Here is a 21,769-nt window from a genome sequence, read left to right as displayed (position 1 = left end):
TCCAGCCCGTCCTTTCAGTTAGGTGAGGCCACGTGATGTCTGCCCCACAGAGTGTGAGTGGAAGTGCTGTGTGCCACTTCCAGGCCTGGCCTATAAAACCTCCTGCAGAATCCTCTCGGCTCTATTTTCCCATCTCCTTGATGAATGGAGGAGGCTCCACTAGCTCAGAGCAGGGATTCTCAACCGGGGTCAACTTTGTCCCCCTCCCCTGAGGACAACTGGTAATGTGTGGAGGCATTTTTAGTTGTCATACTGGCAGGATGTCCAACTGGCATCTCTTGGGTAGAGGCCAGAGATGCAGCTAAACATCCTACGAAGCACAGGACAGTCCTTTACAATAAAGAATTATCCAGCCCTAAAATGTCGACAGTCTTGCTACTGAGAAATGTGATCTACAAAGACAAAGAGCCACAAGGTGGGTTCTTGAGTGACCGAATGGACAGAACACCACACACACACACACACACACACGCACACACACACTGACCTGCATTAGACAGCGGTTTAAACAAGACATAAACTTTGTTGTAAGTCACTGAGATTTGGAGGTAATTCATTATAGCAGCTAGTGTTACTTACTTTAATAAATACAACTGAGAGAAGTCGATATAAAAGTGTACCCTAGCAACAGAGCCCCATCATGCGACAGGTACCGGGAAGGTGTCTGGAATAAAGAAGTGAAGGGCAGTGGATGCCTGGTCCTGTCCTGTGAGTCGGGGGCCTCAAAGCGCCATGGGGTGAGTGAGTCAAGACCGCAGCAGCTCCTTCGAGCTCCTTCACCCCGAATGACCAGAAGCGGTGCCTTTGGGGAGAAGTTCTTAGCGACTCAGTGGAGGAACCGAGCAGGAGATCACCCAGAGGGGGAGCCCACGCTAACCTCTTTCGTTTTCCTCTTCCTCTGGCCCGTCTCTTGTGAGACAGGGACTAGCTGACAACAGTCAGCAAGGTCCGTTTAGTGTATGGTCTGGCCTTGCTGTGACTAATAAGATGATTGGTTGTATATACGCTCTTCATGGCTGTTCATTATATCACCCTAACATAAAGTAATTTAATTTCAGTGGGATAATTAGGGTATTTCTAATCTAACTGATAGTCTGAATGAAATGAGATTCTCAGAGGGAGATTTGTGTATCAGGAGACTGGTGACCTCTGGCCCCAATTTTCACACAATGTATTAATCTGACAGCCCAACTTCCCAGGCACACTGTATCCGTACATTTCCGAGCCTGTGGGTTATAGAACGCGCCCGCAAATGAGATTACTTTATAATGAGATTTCCCTGGGCTGGAGGAGGTAGATCATAATATTTTAACTGAGGCCCTCAGACTGACGGAGGAATCGTTATGTTAAGAGATCCTGAGACGCAAATATACACAAGAGGGCGCTTGGCTCGTGGAGGGGGAGGGTCTCAGATGCGACGCAGCAGAAGACATAAGGCAGAGAGCCCTGTGACGGGGACAGCTCAGGGCCACCCCAGCAGGGCAAACCTCTTGCTGGGAGGGCCACAGCAAGACAGTTCTCAACTGCCCCTTGGGGAAGCTGCAGAAACAGTCTGCTCAGTAAGCCTGAAGTGGAGGACCAAGGAGACCTGGAAAAAGGAAGCAGCAGAGGCTGAGGGGTCAGGCCCAAATTCTCAGTAAGCAAGCAGCTCAGAGAGCTCCCGCCTGCTCCCTGGCCCCTCAAACACACCCCCAGGGGCAGACCCCCTCACCCCTGTTCTCAATGCTGGCTCCAAACCCTACCACTAGAGTCATGCTTTTATCCCAGTCATCGGAGGCAGGATGCCACCTCTTATGAAAATCTACCACTGAAAACACTTCCATTTTTCATTTGTTCATTGAGCAAGCACTGGTCAGACCCACAAGAGATAAAGGCCCCCCTTCCAGGCTATTTACATCCTATTGGTTTTGTTGCACAAGACTCCTTGGTAAATTCCTTTATATTCCCTTTGGAATTTACTTTGAGAGAAAAAAGTGTGTTTTTCTGGGAGAAATAATATGTCTTCTTTTATCAAATAATGAGAACTATGTAGTTCATCTTGTTCCCCTTGTTTTCTTGGGTGCCAGGAAGCTCAGAGGTTAACGTCATACTCAGTTGCAGCACTAGGTTGATGTTTTCTATCTTTTTCCTTCTTATATTCTATTTTACTTATTTTTTCTATTTCTAGTGAAAAAGGTTTATTTAATGCTTCTTATTTCTCAAGGTATTTCAATAGTTCAAGTTCAATTTGGAAAGGAGTATTTTATTAATGTATTTATTAAGTATTAAAAAATAAAGGTAGAAGCACTGATGTACAAAAGCCCACTGTTAAAGATCCGTTAGCATTTACCAAGTACCTATCAATAGCTAACATTGGCCGAGCACCTGACATGAGCCCTTTTCCAAGCACTTCACACCTCCCAAGAGCCTACTATCCCCACTCTAGAGAGGAGGGAGTGAAGGACAGAAGGCCTAAGCAGACTGCCTGAGATCACACAGTCAGCAAGGAGCAGAACCAGGATCAGAGCCTGGGCAGTCTGGCACCAACAGCTGCCCTGTTGACCACTGCTTCTCAGCATGTGCAGCTTACTGTGCTGGACAACGGAAAGTGCACAGTACATGTACTGGACGCCTCTGCCAGGCTGCCTCGCGTCCTCCAAAGCCCCCTTTTGTGCTCCAGCCATTGATACAGCAACTGGCAGTACTCGGGCCCAGGTGTGACCCGGCAGCCCCTTGCTGGGGCAGCATGGAGAGTCTATCGCTTTCTGCCCCAGGGTGTCTCTGCCCCAACTTCAGGGGAGGCTGCAGGAATCTGCTCGTGATTCTGACACAGGCACGCACTTGGAAGAGACGGGGAGCTAACACCCCATGGGGCAAACCTTGACCAGGTGAGGGAGGGAGCCCACTGGTAAATGCTCCCGCTTCTGCCCTGTGGGTAGAGAATTCCGAGGCCCATCCTATGTGGCTCCTCAGGGATCCCAGCGGCATCCAGCTGCTGTTGCCCACACTGCGGATCAGCTCAGTGACGCCGTGTTGGCCTTCCCTCCAGTTCACTCCTCCTGGGCCCCCACTCTTCCTCCTTGGGATCCATTTCTAAAACTAACGACCCCTGTGTGAGAGCTTGTCTCAGCTCTGCTTTGCAGGGAAACCAAGGCTACGACACTGAAGCTCCTATCTTGAGTTCAGATTAGGGTGACATGTCATTACAAGGTGGACAGCAGCTCAGTGACAATGCATGAGCAATCCACGGTTAAGCAGCCAGAAGTGTGACATGAACTGTAAAATTATAAGAGTGTAGATAAAGTGTAATAAGCAGGGGACTACACTAAAGTTTTATTGGAACATAGCTGCATATTCATTTACATGTTGTCTGTGGTTACTTTCCCACTACAACAGAAGAGCCTCATAGTTGCTACAGAGACCCACGGGCCACCAAACCAAAAATATTTCATATCTGACTGTTTACTGAGAAGTCTGTGGACCTCTGACACAGAAAAGCCAGGACCTGTGGGAATACAGAGAGTGGGGACGTATCCTATTCACGATGCGGTGGCTGGGGTGGTTGGGCTGCTGAGCAGGAGCAAGGGCACTCCCGGCAGAGGAACAGTGGGACCAAGGGCACAGGGCTGCGAATCGGCACGCTGCTGGCGAGGAGCCACGGCTAGCTTACTGCTGCGGGAGAGAAAGGAACCACGAGAGTGAAGGGAGAAGAGTCTCCAGGCAGAGATTCTTTAAGGTCTCTGCTGCTGGGTTATGTCTCTCATTTGAGGATATTTCCTTCAACAGTCACCATAGCACCATAACAAAGAGTAACTCCAGAGCCAGGTGTGCACCTCCCACTGCAGGGAGCTTATGTGGAGTTGGTGACAGTTACACTCTTGATGAACAGTGGGAGCCCTTCTCACAAAGCAGCCCTCTTTGCACCTGGGCACCCCTGACATTAAAGACTGCTGCTCTGTCCTGCTCAGGGGGCAGGGCTCGGGATATGCCAGCTTAGGCCTCCTGCTCCTCTTGCTGCTCAACCAGACACCGCTGACGCGTCACCATTACAGTCAGACCTCGCTGGGTGCTCGGATGCGTCTCCCTGCGGGCCTGCTTTTTGGTTTCCTGGTATGAGGATGCAGTAACGGGTGGGAAGAACAACCATGGGAGACTGAGACCTGCCCCATGGCCCCAGGAGGCGGTGCTTCTTCATGCCACTGGGAAAGGAAAAACCCTGGGTGAGCAGCATAGTCTGAGGATGAGTTATTTTGTTTAGTTCTTTCAGGGACATTCACTGAGGGACAACAAAATACACACCAGGCAGGGCAGTCTATTTGGGATACATAAAAATGATGGAGGTCCTGTCCTGCCCTTGAGGGGCTCACAGTCTAAGGGAGGAGATGGGAGGTGCTCCTTCCATGGCAGGGAGAGTGCTGCCAGCTTCCCTCTGATGGGAGCGCAGCCCTGAGAGGTAAAGCAGAGAGGACACTAAAAGCTTAATGAACGTCCTAAGGGAATCTGCCTTAATGGTTATTTTGGAATGAACATAGTTACTGCATCATCTGCTGACGTTCAAGTACAAGGACAAAGTCCTGAGGATGCCCCAGAACAGTTTATTCCCCTCAAGAGATGCAAGATTCCCCTGAAGATCCTCATTTATACTCGTGGCTGGATGGGTGAACCATTTTTGAATAAGCAATACAAAGGTAAATTTCAGTCCCAAAAGGATAGAATTAAGCATGATTTGAAAAGCAAACTGGTAATGCCAAGTTGCTGGCATTTTCAGTTGTTTTGGATTTGGCTATAAAGGCTAGGACGGAAATGTTAAAAACCAACATAGATTTTTTTCGAGAAGAAAAAAGAGTTAACATTTACTGAGTATGTACATTTTGTCCAGCACTATGTTTCAGATGCATTTATCTCATTTAATCTCCACAACAGCCCTCTGACTGTAGATTCTACTATTGTTATTGTCTCCATTTACAGACGAGGCAACTGAGTCTTAAATAGATTAAGTAACTTGTCCCACAGCCATCACTGGAGGAAGCAGGCATCACCTGACAGGTAACCACAGGGGCCACACCCTTAACCATCACACCAACTGTCTCCCCTTACTGGCCAGTCCCCAGTTCCTGCCTGGGACATCTTTTTTTCAGCAGTTTGGCCCAGAATAGATTTCAGGGTAAGTTCCTTCATTGTGATAAGCAGGGCCCAGGATCCCTGACAGCTGTTCCCCGCTCTTCATCATCATCTGAAACAATCAGTAAGCATTAGAGAGTACTTTTCCCTTTACAAAGGTGATAATTAGATAACAAGCTGAGATTAAAGTAATTACAGTTAGACAGCTGGCGAGGCAGCACAGTCATGTTGAAATATTGTTGGTACTTCAGCATCTGGTTCTAATAACAGCATAGGCTAAAGGATTTTACATTAATTACAGAACATAATTTAATATAAACATATTTAATTACAATTGATGAACGATAAACTGTTCAAGAATGACTTAACCCCTTCCGCGTGTCAAAGTGATGGGAACTTTGGGCAGACTGTGGCCTCTTCTGCTGTCTTTCTCTCTGCCTCCACCCCAAGCCCTCTGTTACCCCCCGGTCTCCTCTCCTAGAGAAAAGCTCCCTCAAAGAAGGAATGTTCTAGACAGGCTCATTGCTCACTGATTATCCCACGAGTGTCTGGCAATTGAGCAGGGCCGCCCTTCCTTAGAAGGTCAGGTGGAAGGAGGCGAGAGTGCATTGCTTCCACCCGACCAGCTGCCTTCCTCGCACAGGGGAAACAAGGCTGCCTCTTCCTGGCTGGTCTTCCCAGGGTCCTCACACCTTTATGTGGTGCTGACTCGGCTTCTGACAGTCAAGTGAGCAATGTATTAAACAATCCTCAGATCTCTTAGAAAAAGTGTAAAGGTAGACCCATCTTTTTGTTGTGATCAGGAAGTCCCTGGCCGCAATGGCCCGGGTATTTTCACAGTTTTGGAGTCGCTGTGTAATACCTGGAGACTTCTACATGAAACAGGACACTATTCTGGCAGGAATTCTTCCTCACACGGTGCCAGCCCCCATCCCTACCCCCAAAACTGGCAGAAGCAGACCTGGGATGAAACAGCACAGCAAACTGAGACCACACAGACACAGTCTCCATGGGATAAAGGACTCAACCATCATATTTGCACACTGTCTTCCTAGAAGCCTCATTTATGATTGGAAGACATTCAAAAGTCACAAAAGCCATGTTATGGACTGCATGTCTGTGTTCCCCCAAAATTCATGGATTGAAACCCTACCCTTCAGTGGAATGGAATTGGTAGATAGACAGGTTTAGGTGAGGTCATGAGGGTGGAACCACCACGATGGGATTAATGTCTTTACAAGAAGAGAAAGGGACAAGAGCTCAATCTCTTGGCCATGTGAGGACACAGCAAGAAGGTGACTGTCTGCAAACCAAGAAGAGGGCCCTCCCCAGAACTCAACCAAGCTGGTACCCTGATGCGGGCTTCCCAGCTTCCAGAACAGTGAGAAATAAATTTCTGTTCTTTAAGCCACCAGTTTATGGTTCCATTATAGCAGCCCAAGCTAAGGCACACCACTAGGTCTCACCAGCAATAAAATTGAGTTGACCCAAAAAAATCGCAAGACTGATTCTTCCCTAAAAAGAATAAGCCTTGGAGCGACTTGGGAAAATTCAGTCAAGTTTCCTTATGTGACAAATGATGTGAAATTACAAACAGCCTCAAATACTGATTTTACCACCTGCTGTGGCTTTCAAAGTATAAAGCATACATTCTCCTAAAAGCTAAAACGAGTGCTGAAAAAGACAGTTCATTATTCAAAAGTAAGCAAGTGTGAGCTACTTCTAGAGGAATCACTGACAGATGCACACAAAGTAACATTAGTGTGACAATTCAGGACCATATACCATCTAAGAGAGAACCAGGCTCTCTTAGAGTGAAAGTTGTTCTTTCTTTTTGAAGAAAAAAGAAGTTTAATTTCTCTAACACAGCAAATCTGCCATGGGGGTGAGAACTATAAGGCACTTCTTGCAGATTAAGTGCTCCTGCAGAAGTGAGGAAAGGATAGGAAAGGAAAGTAACCAAAAAAGTATTTGCTCTTCAAAAAGTTACCACTGTCATCAAAATTAAAAATCTGTGTGTGTCAAAGAACACTAGCAAGAAAGTGAAGAAACCTAGAGAAGGAGAGAAAGTATTTGCCATCTTCACGCTTTTCCCTTTGTCCTACTTGGTTACGTGGTGATCATCCTTGCAGTTTTGGTTGTATGAGACCTTCTGCCAGCTTTCAGCAGGTATTCTGTGAGAACTGTTCCATATGTAGATGTATTTTTGATGTATTTGTGGGAGGAGGTGAGCTCCACATCCCTCTACTCTGCCATCCTGATCTCCAGGAGAAAGTATTTGTAAATCATATTATATGATAATGGTCTAGTATCCAGAATATATAAAGAACTCTTATAACCCAACAATAAATATACAAATAATCCAACTGAAAAATGGGGAAAGGATCTGAATAGATATGTTTCCAAAGAAGATACACCAAAGACCAACAAGCACATGAAAAGATGCTCAACATCATTAATCATCAGGGAAATGCAGATCAAAATCAAAATGTGATACCACACCCCCGGATGACCATATGCAAAAAGATAGATAATAACAAGTGTTGGCAAGGATGTGGAGAAATTGAAACCCTGATACATTGCTGGTAGGAATATAAATGGTACAGTCATTGTGGAAAACAGTTTGATGGTTACTCAAAAAGTTAAATACAGAGTTACCATGTGACTCAAACAGTTCGATTCTAGGTACATACCCAAAAGAACTGGGAACATGTCCATACAAAAACCTGCACACACATATTCACAGCAGCACTATTCATAATAGCCCAAAAGTGGAAACAACCCAAATGTCCATCAAATGATGAATGAATAAACAAAATATGGTATATCATGCAATGGAATATTATTTGGATGTAAAAAGAAACAAAATAGTGATACAAACTGCAACATGGATCAAAGTTGAACACATCATGCTAACTGAACGAAGCCAGACACAAAAGATCACATATAATATGATTCCACTTACATGAAATGTCCAGAACTGGCAAATCTGTGGAGGCAGAAAGGTTGCCAGAGGATGAGAAAAGAGGGGAATTGAGAGTAACTACTAATAGGTATAGGGTTTCTTTTTTGGGGTGATGGAAATGTTCTGGAATCAGATGGTGGTGATGGCTGCACACATTGTAAATATACTAAACACCACCAAGTGTACATTTTAAATAGTTAAAATAGTACATATTATGTTCTGTAAATTTTATCTCAATTCATTTTTAAGCTACCAGTCTGGGAACTAGACCCCAATCCCACTAGGGAAGCCTGGGATCCTGTGTACAGTCCGCAGCTCAGAGTTATCTCATCCAAGAGATAAGGAAGCTGGGGTATTTGTGTACTAACTCTCGTCAGTCCGTGACTGAAGGCTGCTTTTAGGGAACATTAATTCCCTGCACTTCTGGGAAAAGAGAAAGTCCTTAGGCAAAGAAATGTCAGAGCTGACAGCTGACAGTCAGGTCAGTGTGTCCTGAAAGGTACAGGCAAGGAGGTTTGGGCAGTGGACCGACAATCTGCTGTTCTTTCACCAAGCTGTTTTAGGATTAAATAAGAAAGTCTGTGTAAAAGGCTTTGCAGTGCTAGACACAGAGAAAGCACTCAATAAATGTGTTATTTTTACAAAAGACCATATGGTTAAATACTTTGATCCAAACGCATAGTCAATGTAAGGTGGAGCTAGGATTCACACAGCTCTCTCTGTGCAGCCTGATCTTTCATATAGAGAATTATATTAGCCAGACATTCACTGACCAATCTTGCAAGCACATCTCAGACAGCATCGTGTCATCATGGCATTCAGAGGCTGTAATAAGCATCTTTCCTCTCTCTGCTCCCCCTTCTGTGCCCTCAGTGGGGGAAGCAGCTGCTTTTCTCACAAAGGCCTTGAGGGCTGATGTTGCTGCCTGCTCAAGTTCCCGGGTCTGAATATTGTGTGGTTTATTGTGCAGTCGCTTAATTGAGATTCAAAGCTTGCACATTGCTGACAATTCTGAGTAAAGGACAAAGACATACAAACACCTGAGACTGCAGGAGCAGCAGGGCAACCCTGTGCCCACTCACGTATTGGTCGGGCTGGTCTCCTCCGGAATCATCTGATTCCAGTTGGCTCAACCTCTGCTGGAGGCAAAAACTAGCAGAAACACTAGAGCAAAACAGGAATTTCTTCCTAGAATGCCCTACAAGAACTCCCACCCGAGGACACGCCAGAGGGGTGACATGAGGATCGGGGGCTGCAGAGCCCATTCCTACCTGATCAGGTAGTGGCTGATAACCATGTCGAAGTAGCTGTAGCATTGTAGCATTGTTCACATGGCCGTACTGGTCATTGTCCTGCCACCTCGTCTGGGTGGGCAAGAAGTACCCACAGGCTGCATGGTGCCGATGACAATCAACTCACCGGCTCTCTGACGATGTAGTCAAGGAACGGACTTTCCTAGGAAGCAGCCTGGAAGCCCAAGAGGTCACAGTTGGTGGTTGCTGCCTTGGAGAGTACCTTCAAGAAAAAAAGCAACAGAGGATAAGAATGGCCTTCACAAATCTTGATTTTAGTTTTACAAAAACAATTGCATTAAATTTTGGCCATTGGTTTCAAAAGGAAATTAGATTTGGGGGTTTTTGACTAAGAAATAAATCTTCCCTGATAACTGACGTCCTTGCCACACACCTATTTACTTTTAAAATGACTCCTTAATTACAAGGCACACACTGACAGAAACAAGTCTGAATTTGACCATTAGGATTTTAAGAATATTTTTATGGAGGTACTCTGTTCCACAAAGTATTTCAAGGAGGGTGCTGTTTCTGACAAAATCTGTAACACCACTAAGGGCATAAAGATAGAGCTTAGGCAACCAGTATAAATAAAATGTTTACCAGAAAATATTATCAATTGGGCCCATCAACTATAAAGTTTCTTTAAGTGTATTAATTTTCTTTTAGAACAAAAGTAATGTCCTATGGAAAATGTGTAGATTATGCACAAAAGGGAAAAACATAACAACCCACCAGTGCCAGCTGTTAACTCCTCTATGTGCATTATTCCAGTCTTATATTTTATATATCTGTGTATACATTCTTAAATGGGAGCACCCTGCTCATGTTGCTTTATAATCTCTCGTGCTTAACAATACTCTCTATTGTTAAATAGTGTCTAAATATGCTTAAATTCTCTCTTATATCACTTGCGATGTTGAATTCCGTTATATTCCATTGTATTGAAACACCACAATTTATCAAATATTCTACTGTTGCATATTGAGGATTTTGATTCCAATTTTAACTAGGATTGAAATCTTTGTATTAATAAACCTTCACATACATCCACAATTATCTTCTTAGGATAAATACTCAGAGGCAGAATTGCAGGGTCAAAGGACAAGTGAGTTAAGGATTTTGATATAAATTAATGCCCTCCAGAAAGGTGGTACCAATTTATACTCTCCCCAGTGGTATATGAGCAGGCCAATTTCCTTGTCAATTTTAAAATGCTTTGTCAATTTGACTGTGTTCTCTCATTTCCATACAAATTTAATGAAATGTGCTAAGTGGAAAGACGACTGCTGCTACTAACTATGATGGAATAACCAGCACAGAATAACCCCTCTGTCTGAGAACCACCACCAAAGCCAGACGAAACGTAAAAGAAGAGCTGTCTGAAGGTGTGAAGAAATAACCAAGGCAGCAGGACTTTACAGGCTGCAGCCCCGGGGACAGGGTGACACACTTGCCACTGCCGTTTCTCACCAGGGCATCTGCCAGCCAATTCACCGCGAGGGGAATAAAGGCTGAAGAGATAACAGCAGCCCAGCGCTTGCAGTGGCCTTGCTGTGTTGGGAGAGTTGCCAGAAATCGAAAAGCCGACATCCTGGAGAAGAGTGAGCTGCAGAGAAGTCAGCCTAACAGGGCAAACTCCCCTCCGGGCCTTTGCTGACTCTTCAGCCTCACATCTTCTGTGAAAACAAAGAAACCGGCAGAAGCAACTGTACACAGCCGAAATCTCAGGAGGGCCCAAAAATGAGCTTTCAGAGGTGCCAAGGAGGAAGGCAGAGACCCCAGACTTTCAGTTTCAACCCAAGAAAGGCTACTCCCTTAGAATGAAGGCAAACCTTAAACTGACCAGCCTCAGTCAAGGTTATCCACCCATACATCATCTGTCAGCTAGCAGAAAATGAAATCATCTCTGAAGGGAAATGACACCATCCAGAGCCTCCACAACATTTTATCCACAAAGGCTGGCATTCAGTCAAAAATACCAGGCTTATCAGGAAAGAGGAACAAAAGAGTTCTAAAAAATAAAATAAAAATAGTCCCAAAGACTCACATGGATTTAAAAATAACTACGATTAACGTACATTACAGATAAATGGCTAATATCCATCCCCAACACACAAAGAACTCTAAAACTGAAGGGGCAAAAGATGAAAAACACAACAGAAAAATAAGCAAAAGTCACAGACAATTCACAAATAAAGATTTTTAAATGATCTTGAAACATATGAAAAAAATGGACAACTTCAGTCATAAGAGAAATTATAACTGCAAATTATAACTGTGCTGAGATACCATTTCTCAATGATTAGATTTGGTAAAAGTTACGAAGCTTGACAGCATGTTCTCTTGACAGAGTCATGAGGAAAGAGACTTTTTTACATTCTTTGCTGGTGGGGATGTCCTCCACACCTTTGTGGGAGGAGGACTTGACAGTATCTAACAAAAACCACAGGTGAGTTTACCTTTTGAATTACATCTAAGAATTTTCCTTGAAGATACACCTTCAAGAATGTAAAAAAATATACAGGGTACACTATTTGTAAATGAAAAACACTGGGAAAAATACATAGGTTGAATGAACTATGGTATATTCACACAATGGTGTATCATGCAGCTGTAAATAAAAACTAAAGATGTGATATGGAGTGATTTCCAGGATATACTTGCTGCCAATCAATAAAAGCAAAGTGCAAAAGAGCATATATAGTATGATACTTCTGTGTAAGAAAGAAGAGGAAGAAAGATAATACAAATGTATTTATTGATATTTACAAAAAGAAAGTCAGGAAGGTTGCACCAGAAACTCGTAAGGGTGCATTAAGGTGCATCAGCTGGGGAAGGGGAAGTAACACTCCTCCAAATACAGATTTTTGTGTAATTTTGAGTTTTGAAAGCATGTTAATGCTTTGCATGCTCACACAAAATGATGATGATGATGATGATGATGATGATGATGATGAAGTAAAATTAACAATGATGGAAGGGAAAGAAACCTAAAATGGAATATAAACAGGAACAAGCGAGATTAACTATAATTCAAATGAATAACCTAATCACACTGAAGGGGAAAATAATTACTTTTGAATACAGAGGTTTTTATTACAAACCCTCAGTATAAAGACAAAAATCTTTTAACAAGTACCAAACACTGGTCAGTTGGTATAATTTTTTATAGTGCTAGGGTTAGCAATTTTGAAACGCTTTCTGTGAATCTAAGACTGGGCAAGTGAGTAAATATACTGAGGATAATGTGAGCCAGGGTTCTTACTTGGGAAAAGGACTTACAAATACAGAACAGAGAAAGACTAAAATGAGCCTTCTGGTGTTAGATTAGATCTGGGAACTTGAATATGAACTCCTTGATGAGAGACAGAGACAGAGATTTCTGAGCCTGTCTGAGCCTAGACACAGTGGCACTGCAGGCGAAAATGAGCACACTGAGCATCCAGATCTTAGCTTCTAAATACCCATCTCCACAAGAAGGAACCAGGGCTCCTTGAAGAAATGACTGATTCCATTGCTGGCGTGGATAAAGTAAAAGGTGATCTCTGAGTATCTTGTTTTGCCAGAGAATAAAGAAATGTTCAAAGAATGATGGGCATGTCAAAAGTTCATAGGAGCCTGCTTGAGTGGGTTCCCTATGGCCAAATCTGGAACAGTTGAGCATCAAATTAAAAAAATAAGACCAATGGATTATAACCTTTTGAATTAAATAAGAATCCTTAAGTCTACTAAATTAATAACTGGAGGTGAAGGAAAGTTATCCCTTACATAAGTTTGCCAAGTAATAAATGTAAAAAGGATAACAGAATGAGAAAAGCATCATTTTGCAAATATCATAATAATAACTGATTCAGCCAAGAATCATTGATGGACACTAAAACATACTGGATACAAATTTGGTGAGTAGCAGATTAGTTGCATTGTCCCAAAGTATTTCCCCACAAATTATTTATTCATTACAAATTAATAATAGTAATTTTATGGCAGCTCATACTGGTAATACATCTCCTTATCCAAGATATCAAAGTTAATATCACTAATAATGAAATTAACATCATATGCCTCCTGAGATGATGGACTGAGAAGGATGCAACATTGCTTTTGTGTTATTTCTGTCAACAATGCAATACCTGAATCTAATCGTGACAAAACACCAGAGAATCAAAATTAAAGAACAGTCTACAAAGTAACTGTTCTGTACTCTCTAAAAATATCAGGGTCGTGAAAGACAAAGGGAGAAGAGTTGTTTCAATTAAAGGAGAGTAAACAGCCATGACAACTAAATGCAATGCATGATCTGAGATTATATACTAGACCAGGGAAAAGATGTTGCTATAAGGGACATTATTGGAATAACTAATAAATTTTTTAGACTATAGATCATAGTATTGTATCAACATTAAACTTCCTAAATTTGAATTTGTACTTTAGTTATATAAGAGAAATTCCTTGTGTTTACTAGATACAAACTGAGGAATTTAGGAATAAAGAAACATGGTATCTGCAACATCTTGCCAAATGGTTCAGAAAGAAATAGTGTGTTGGGTGGGTGGGGAGTGGATAATACATGTGCATGGAGGGGAAGATGACAAAGGAAATGAGGAAAGAAATGTAAAAAATTGGTGAATCCAGGTAGAAGATATGCAGTAATGCTTTGTACTATTCCTACAAGATTTCTGTAAATTTGAAATTAAAAAAAAATTCAAGTTACCTCCAAAAAGCTATCATTAACATATTCAAAAAAAAGATTTTAAAATGGATAATGTTACCAGAGCATTGGAATCTATGAAATACAATTATTATACTATGAATTCAATAGACAGGTTAAACAAGACTAGTCACAGAAGGGGGAACTAATTAACTGGAAGATAAATCAGTCTAAATATTCAGATTGAAGCACAAACATATAAAAGATTTAAAATACAAAATAACATAAGCAACAGATAGGACACCACTTTTTAAAAAAGTAACAAGTATTATAATTAAAGTTCTAGATAGACAGGAGAAAGATAATGGATAAGAAGCAGTATTTGAAGAGACACTGGCAGAAATTTTCCCCAAACTAAAAGACATGAAGCCACAGATTCAAGAATCACTATGAATCCAAGCTGGATAAATTAAAGAAAACCAAACATAAGAAAACAGCTGAAAAAGAAAGATAAAGACTATGAAAATCTTAAGCAAAAAGAAAAGACACTTTACCTTCAAAGCAACAACAATAAGCTGACTTGTTCAATGGGAACAATAAAAGAAGACAAAAGAGTGGCAACTTTAAAATTCTTAAGTAATTGCAGAGCTAAAATTCTACACCCAGAAGAAATATCCTTCAAAAATGAAAGCAAAATAAACAATGATTTTAACAAAAACAGAGAATTTATCCCCAGCAGACCTACACTAGGAAATGCCAGGCTGGTTTAACATTTGAAAATCCATCAATATAGTTTAGCCCCATTAACTAAATAAGAAAAGTTATATAGTCACTAAATATATGAAAAAAAAAAGCATGTGATGAAATTCAATGCCCATTCATGATGTTTAAAAATCCTAACAAAGCAGGAATAGAAGGAACTGCCTTAACTAATAAAGAATATCTTTTTAAAAAATCTATAGTAAATATATGAATGGTAAAATAGTGAAAGATTTCCTACTGAAATTGATAATGAAATCAGATGTCTGCAATCACTTCTATTAAACTTTGTACTGTGGCCCAAAGAAAAGAAATTTATTTTTTTATAATGATTTTTTAATTGAATTATAGTCAGTTTACAATGTTGTGTCAATTTCCAGCATAGAGCACAATTTTTCAGTTATACATGAACATACATATATTCATTGTCGCATTCTTTTTCGCTGTAAGCTACCACCAGATCTTGTAAGAAAAGAAATTTAAATTATTTTTTCTTAATTTTAGGGGAAAAAAGTCACCCTTGTTCACAGATGATATGTGTATACGAAAAATATTCAAGATCATCTACAAATAAACTATAAAGAATTAAAAAGTTAATCAACAAAGTCCCTTAAAAATCATGCTTAAAAATCAATTGTATTTCTAGATACTAACAATAAACAATTGAAAAATAAAATTAAAACAATACAATTTACATTAGTATAATAGAAACTATCTAAGAGTATCTCATATCAAAAACACCAGATACCTAGGAACAAAACTAATCAAAAATGTGCAAGACCTGTGCATTGAAAACTACAAAATATTGCTAAGAGAAAAGAAGAATGACATAAAGGGAGGGAAGTACCATATCCACGGATTGAAAGGCTACATGTTGGGAGGATATAAGTTCTCTTCAGTTGATCTGTAAGTTCAATGCAATTCTAATCAAAATCCCAGCATGCTTTTTTATGAAAACTAATAAATTGATTATAAATTTTACATGGACCTGTAAAAGACTTAGAACAGTCAAAACAAACATGAGAAAAGAATAAAGTTGAAGAACTTACATTATCAAATACCAAGATTTATTATAAAGTGTAGGGTAATTAAAACAGTACATTGGTACAGGATAGACAAATATATTGATGAAACAACAGATGGTCTAGGAAACAGGCCACCACCTAATTTATGAAAAAGGTGCCACTGGAATCCAATGAGGGAAAAGATAATATTTTTAATAATTTATATTTTTAATGAAACTTTATCCCACCCCAAAGCATGGACACAACTCAATTCCATATGAATTAAACACCTAAATGTAAAAGGAAAAACAGTGAAGTTTCTAGGAAGTAATACAGGCTACATATTAACATTGGGGTAAGCAAAATAATCTCTTAAAACAGCACACAAAAATCACTTATTATAAAGGAAAAGATTAATACATTTCATGTCTTTAAAATTAAGAACTTATGTTTATCAAAGGACATCAGTAAGGTATACAGTACATATATATAACCAAAAAGAATTCATATCCAAAATATGTAGAGAACTCTCACAAATCAGTGAGGGAAAAAAACAGACAACCCAAATTAAAAAGAAAAGAAAGTTACAGACTTGAATAGGCACATAATGAAAAAGCATATCCAAATGGCCAATAAGTGTAATAAAAGGTGCTAAGCTAAGTATCATTAGCCATCAAGGAAATGTAAATTAAAACCACAGTGATTTCACTTTTAAACCCCTCATAATGGCTAACATTTTATTTTGTTGATGAGGATGTGGGGTAACTAGAACTTTAATTCTTTGCTGGGGGAAGTGTAAATTGGTAGATAGAATTTAGAAATGTTTCACAACATCTACTAAAATTGCACAACTGCATATCTTATGATCCAGCAATTCCACTCCTTGGTATATAGCCAATAAAAATGCATATATATGTCCCCCCCCAGAACACATACAAGAATATCCATAGCAGTATTGCTCATAATAGCCCCAAACTAGAAACAACACAAATATTCATCAACAGTAGAATGGATAAATAAAAAATGGTGTATATATATATATATAACAGAATATATATATATATATATAACAGAATACTACACAACCTTGAAAAATGACTTTCTGCTACACACAGTCACATTAATAAGTCTCACAGACATAATTTTGAGGGAAAGAAGCCAAACGTAAGAGCAACTGCTATACAATTCTATATATATAAAGCTCTAAAACATCAGCAGTAATCTATAGTAATAGAAATCAGAATGATGGTTACTTTTGGGTGGGGGATAATGACAGGGAAGGGGAATAAAGAAGGCTTCTGCAGGATTAGTAATGTTCTACACCTTGGTCTTGGTGGCATTTACATGGGTATATTACTTTGTAGAAATTCATCAAGCTTCTTTCATCAATAAATGTGGTATACTTCAATTAAATTTTTTCCCCAAAAGTGTGCAACACTTGTGAAATTATGTGATTAGACTAAATTTCTAGCATCCAGGACAGTTTATTAGTTTATTTTTCATTTGTTTATATACAGGGAATTTATCTCTTGTGCGTTCACCCTAATAAAAACTCAGAAAACTTGAGGGAGTCAAGTGTCTTCTTTATCCACATAAGGCCTTGTTATATTGGTTGCTTTGTGGATATGTGCATAATTATACAGCCCTAGGCAGGCATTGATTAAGATGGACTTTAACTCTTACACAGTAGGAGAGCAAGTAATTACTTAGAATCTTTGATGACCTGAAAATAAACTACCAAGTGACATTTAAAAAGAGAAGGTTCTTAACTTACACATCTTTACATCAAGCTTTCCTAAGGAATCAGCCGTCATTGTCTGTACCTCTTGGTAACACAAAGGCTAATAATATCCACTTGAGCACACACACAAATCTCAAAACTGAAGAGCACTCTGCATGATAGTGAGTACCAGTTGGCATTTTGATTGACCACTAAGAGAAAGGAGAGGGAAGTCATCTTTTATAACCATTTTAAAGAACTGTATTATGAAGAAGCAAAGCACACTGGCATAATCCAAAGGAAATCAATTTTGACATCTGCATCACAAATACTCAGATTTTACAAATAATATTAAGGGCACTCTAAATCGCCTTTGGGAATGTGCCTTGACTCAACAAAGTCACCACAAAACGGGCACTTTCCTGAAGTCTAAGTGTGTGGGGGAGGAGGATCCTGCCATGCAAAGAAATTCTCAGGAAGCTGTGAAGATATTAGCTATTTTACTCAATTTATTCCAAGCTGAAACATAATAGTACATTATAAATCTGTTTTGATTTTACTTAATCTAATGAAAAAATGTTCATCTTTTTGATAAGTGCTCATTAGCCATTTTTTTCTGACATAAACAGACAAGAAAGATGTTCTTGTGCTGCATTTAAAACGCAACTCAGCTAATTACAGTGCAATGACTCAAAGAACAAAATCAATGCGCTGAAGTTTCTCACTTGAATTGTCTTTATAGTTGACTTAAAAAATCTAACAAAAAAAATTTTAAAGGGCCCCAGCAGGGTGTTTTACACTTAGGTTGAATAATGTTTAAGTAAACAAAGGCTAAAGTCTAGCACATTATATAAATTTTTAAATTTTCTGATGTCAATTGCTCTCTAGGAACAATCGCTGGATTTACCAACAAATGGATATTTGCTGGGGGCCGGGGGATGCTCTCTTTTTTAAAAGTGGTGATAAATTTGCATAAGGAATTCATTCTATTTTACCCAGTCCCTTGTGAGACCCAGAGTCCACATGTTGATCATCCCTGGTCATGGTTAGAACCAGAAGAGGGCCAGAGAATAACATGAAGATGAGTGATCATTTAAGAATCAAGCCTATTTATAGGCCAGGTTTATGCCCAGGACTTCTAGGAATATCAGATGTTTTGGGCTTTTTGAATCATAGAGTATTAATCTGTTGAAAGATTATCCTGAAAGAGTCTAACAGAATTAATGCCATTTTCTAAAATGCTTGATTTATGCTCCAGGAAGAATTTTAACTAGAGTAATCTGACACTTTGGGTATCTTATATCTGGCTATGAATCAAATAATCATTTCATTGATTTTTTAAATTTATTTTTATTATAAAATATATTTACCTGAGACTAGAAACTTCAGAAATTATTTTAGCTCTAGGATGCATAAATTATGCAGATTGTATGCAAACTTCCAGGCAAAACATCAGAGGAGTAAGTAAAATTACTTAAATATGTCACTTCTTCCTACCGTTTCTATGAGGTCAGTATTTAAATGAATACATGCAACTTTTAAAAGGCTCATTTGAATGAACAAACAAGAGAACAGTCTAGTATGAACTCGTCTGATGATGGTTGTCAGAGTCACCTTCATGAATGATTCTGCTAGCATTTCATAGTCTTTAGACATTGGATACTAAGAAAAAACATACATCTTGTGTCCAGCAGGAATTCCAATTGCTCTCACCCTTGTTAAGAAAATGGCTATCCTTCATTAACAAAGCTGTAAACACAGCAGAACCTCCTTAAAGCAAAAATGCATAGCGTGGAGGTCAAGAATTCCGGGTGGAAAAGACAGAAATTCAAGTCTCAACTCCACCCCCTGCTCTTCAAGGGAAACTGAGCAAGATTCTTCACTTCTCTAAGATGCAAAAATGAATAAATGTCAAGGGAAAGAATACCTACATTGCTGTTATGAACATTCAGTAAGATGATAGGTGGAAAGCACTTAACACAGGGCCTGACACATCTTCAGGGTTCAGAAACTTAGCTGAGATTAATGAATCATCGGTAGGAATGAGTCTCGGGGAACTTTCCGGGAGTGAGAAGCCACTTTTCTTCCTGTGTCATTTTCAACATTCCTGGCTGGTCTGGAATAAAATCGCAGACCATTTCCCTACACTAACTGGCTGGTTTCAAGCATCAAACCTACAACCTTGACCTTGTTATTATCACCCCAGCACATCCAGCTCTCTCTATTAGACCTCACCCCAAAGTGTCAGCATTTAAAAGAAATGTAGTACATGGTACATGTGGTCATTATGGGTCATCAGAAAACAACACCTTTTCTAAAATTCTACTCCTGGGTTGATATATCTATTAATATTAATTTGACACATAGGAGAAGTTTACCAATTTATTAAGTATTGGAATGGGCCATATTTACTTTACTCTGATCTTATCTAAAGCAAATGAAACCATCAGTGCTCTATACATGCTTATCAAGGCTGACCAGAATACCTCATTCCTCCCCATCAATATAAAAATTTAGTAGTCAACCATTATTGAATGCTTATTAAGTCCTAAGAAGTGTGTGAAACTCTTTAATAGACTATCTATCGCATTTAATTCTCAAACAATTCTAGACAGTAGGTACAGACATCATTTCTTTCATCATTAGGAGAGTGAGACTTAGAGAGGTTAAGCAACTTATTTAAGGCCATGCAGCTAGTAAGTGATGGAACTAGGATTCAAATTCAAGTTGGTCTGATTCCAAACCTCATAATCTTTATCATAAAACCATAACACCAGAAAGAAGTTACAAAGATTATCAGCAAACGCATCCAGGGGCATTCACATCAGCAAGAATTAATTCCGATGGGGGTCACAATTGGACACCAATTAAGTGTTATTCTTTCTACCTTGGGGTCACCTGGACACTGCCTAGCAAGTTCATTCTTTCATTTATTATTTCCTGACCTGGAGTCTCAGGTGCTTCTCCCAGGCCTCATCCAGAGCCCAGGGACATCCACTACAAGTCCTTTCCTCAACTGCCGTGCTTTGGACAAGAACAATGGACTTAGAAATGAAGGAAGTAAGATTTTCTATATTTTATACAAGTTAATCAAGTTCTCTCCAGCCTGTTCTTTGGGCACTATTGCCGCCTGCAATTCCACAGCGTTAAACAACACATATGAGGGGTTTCACAACCTTCCTCAGTTTACCAGACCATTCCATTGTTCTCCACCACAGACCCTAATTTCCAACATTGCTGAGAAACACTCAGATTTTCCCAACACATGGGGCTCCTTCTCACCCCCTATACTGTGCACAAGCTGTTCCTTCTACACAGCATGCCTGTTCACCTTAGAATATCCATCACCATGTACCACCCAGCTCAAACATCACCTTCTTTATTATATCCTCCCTAATCATTCCTCTCTCACTGTCTACAACCTTGAATAATTCACTCATTCTTTCAACAAACTATTCCTGGAGTTGGGACAGATTAGTGAACAAACAGACCAATATCTCTGCCCTTGGGAAGCTGACAGTTTTGTGGTGGGAGACAGACAGGGAAAATAGATGTAATAATTGAGCAAATTATACAGAATGTTATAAGCTGATAAGTGGCATGAAAAGAGATGGAGTAGGGTAAGGAGAGTGAGGATGAGGGTTTCCAGGGGAGGGCTGCACACAGGAGGAGTTGCAATTAAAAACAGTGGTCAAAGTAGAGCCAATTAAGAAAGTGACAAAGAACACGCATAAGGTGAGGGCCTCTGAACATTTCCTAATTCCTCTCCCCCTTTACCATTTTGCAATTTCTCATCTGCATTTCAGTCTTCCTCATTAAGCTGGGAGCTCGCCAGGGGCAGGAACTAAGTGAATTATCTTTTTCCTCCCCAGTGTACAGTTCAGCACCTGGGAGGAATTGCTCAATTTATTGTTTGTTGAGTGAATAAATGAAAGAAGTAAACTCTTCACAGGTGCCACAGTCAGAGAATCAGTCACTTCTCCTCCCCTACATTTTTTAAATGGTGCTTTACTTTGTTTGCTTTTAGTATCCCCACATCATCTTCCTGCCCTCTAAAACCAGTGATATCTACACGTGGGATGTGCGCCAAGGGCTTTCCAGGATGATCCAATGATGAGAAGCTTGGAGAGGCAGGAAAGAAACACTAGAAGTTCTATTCATATTAATTTTTTAATATCAAAGCTAAGCGAGAAAATAAGTACTACTGAAATATAATATATGGGCTGATGCTGATACCCGTACTCACAGTGAGACCTGAGATGTCCTAAGGGAAAGGGG

At 40.1% G+C, this 21,769-nt stretch overlaps 1 long non-coding RNA gene across 2 annotated transcripts in view; it reads right to left on the bottom strand.

Annotated features, from left to right (window-relative positions):
- Positions 1–21,769, bottom strand: part of LOC123619620 (uncharacterized) — a 102,602-nt gene that overhangs the window by 22,277 nt on the left and 58,556 nt on the right. For both annotated transcript variants that reach the window (XR_012509857.1, XR_012509856.1), the window contains one exon: positions 9,337–9,580. This is a non-coding gene — a long non-coding RNA (uncharacterized LOC123619620). The remainder of the gene's footprint in view (positions 1–9,336; positions 9,581–21,769) is intronic.

The sequence above is a fragment of the Camelus bactrianus genome, chromosome 10 (assembly GCF_048773025.1).
Source record: "Camelus bactrianus isolate YW-2024 breed Bactrian camel chromosome 10, ASM4877302v1, whole genome shotgun sequence".
Lineage (NCBI taxonomy): Eukaryota > Metazoa > Chordata > Mammalia > Artiodactyla > Camelidae > Camelus > Camelus bactrianus.
This window is presented reverse-complemented; position numbering and strand designations above follow the sequence as displayed.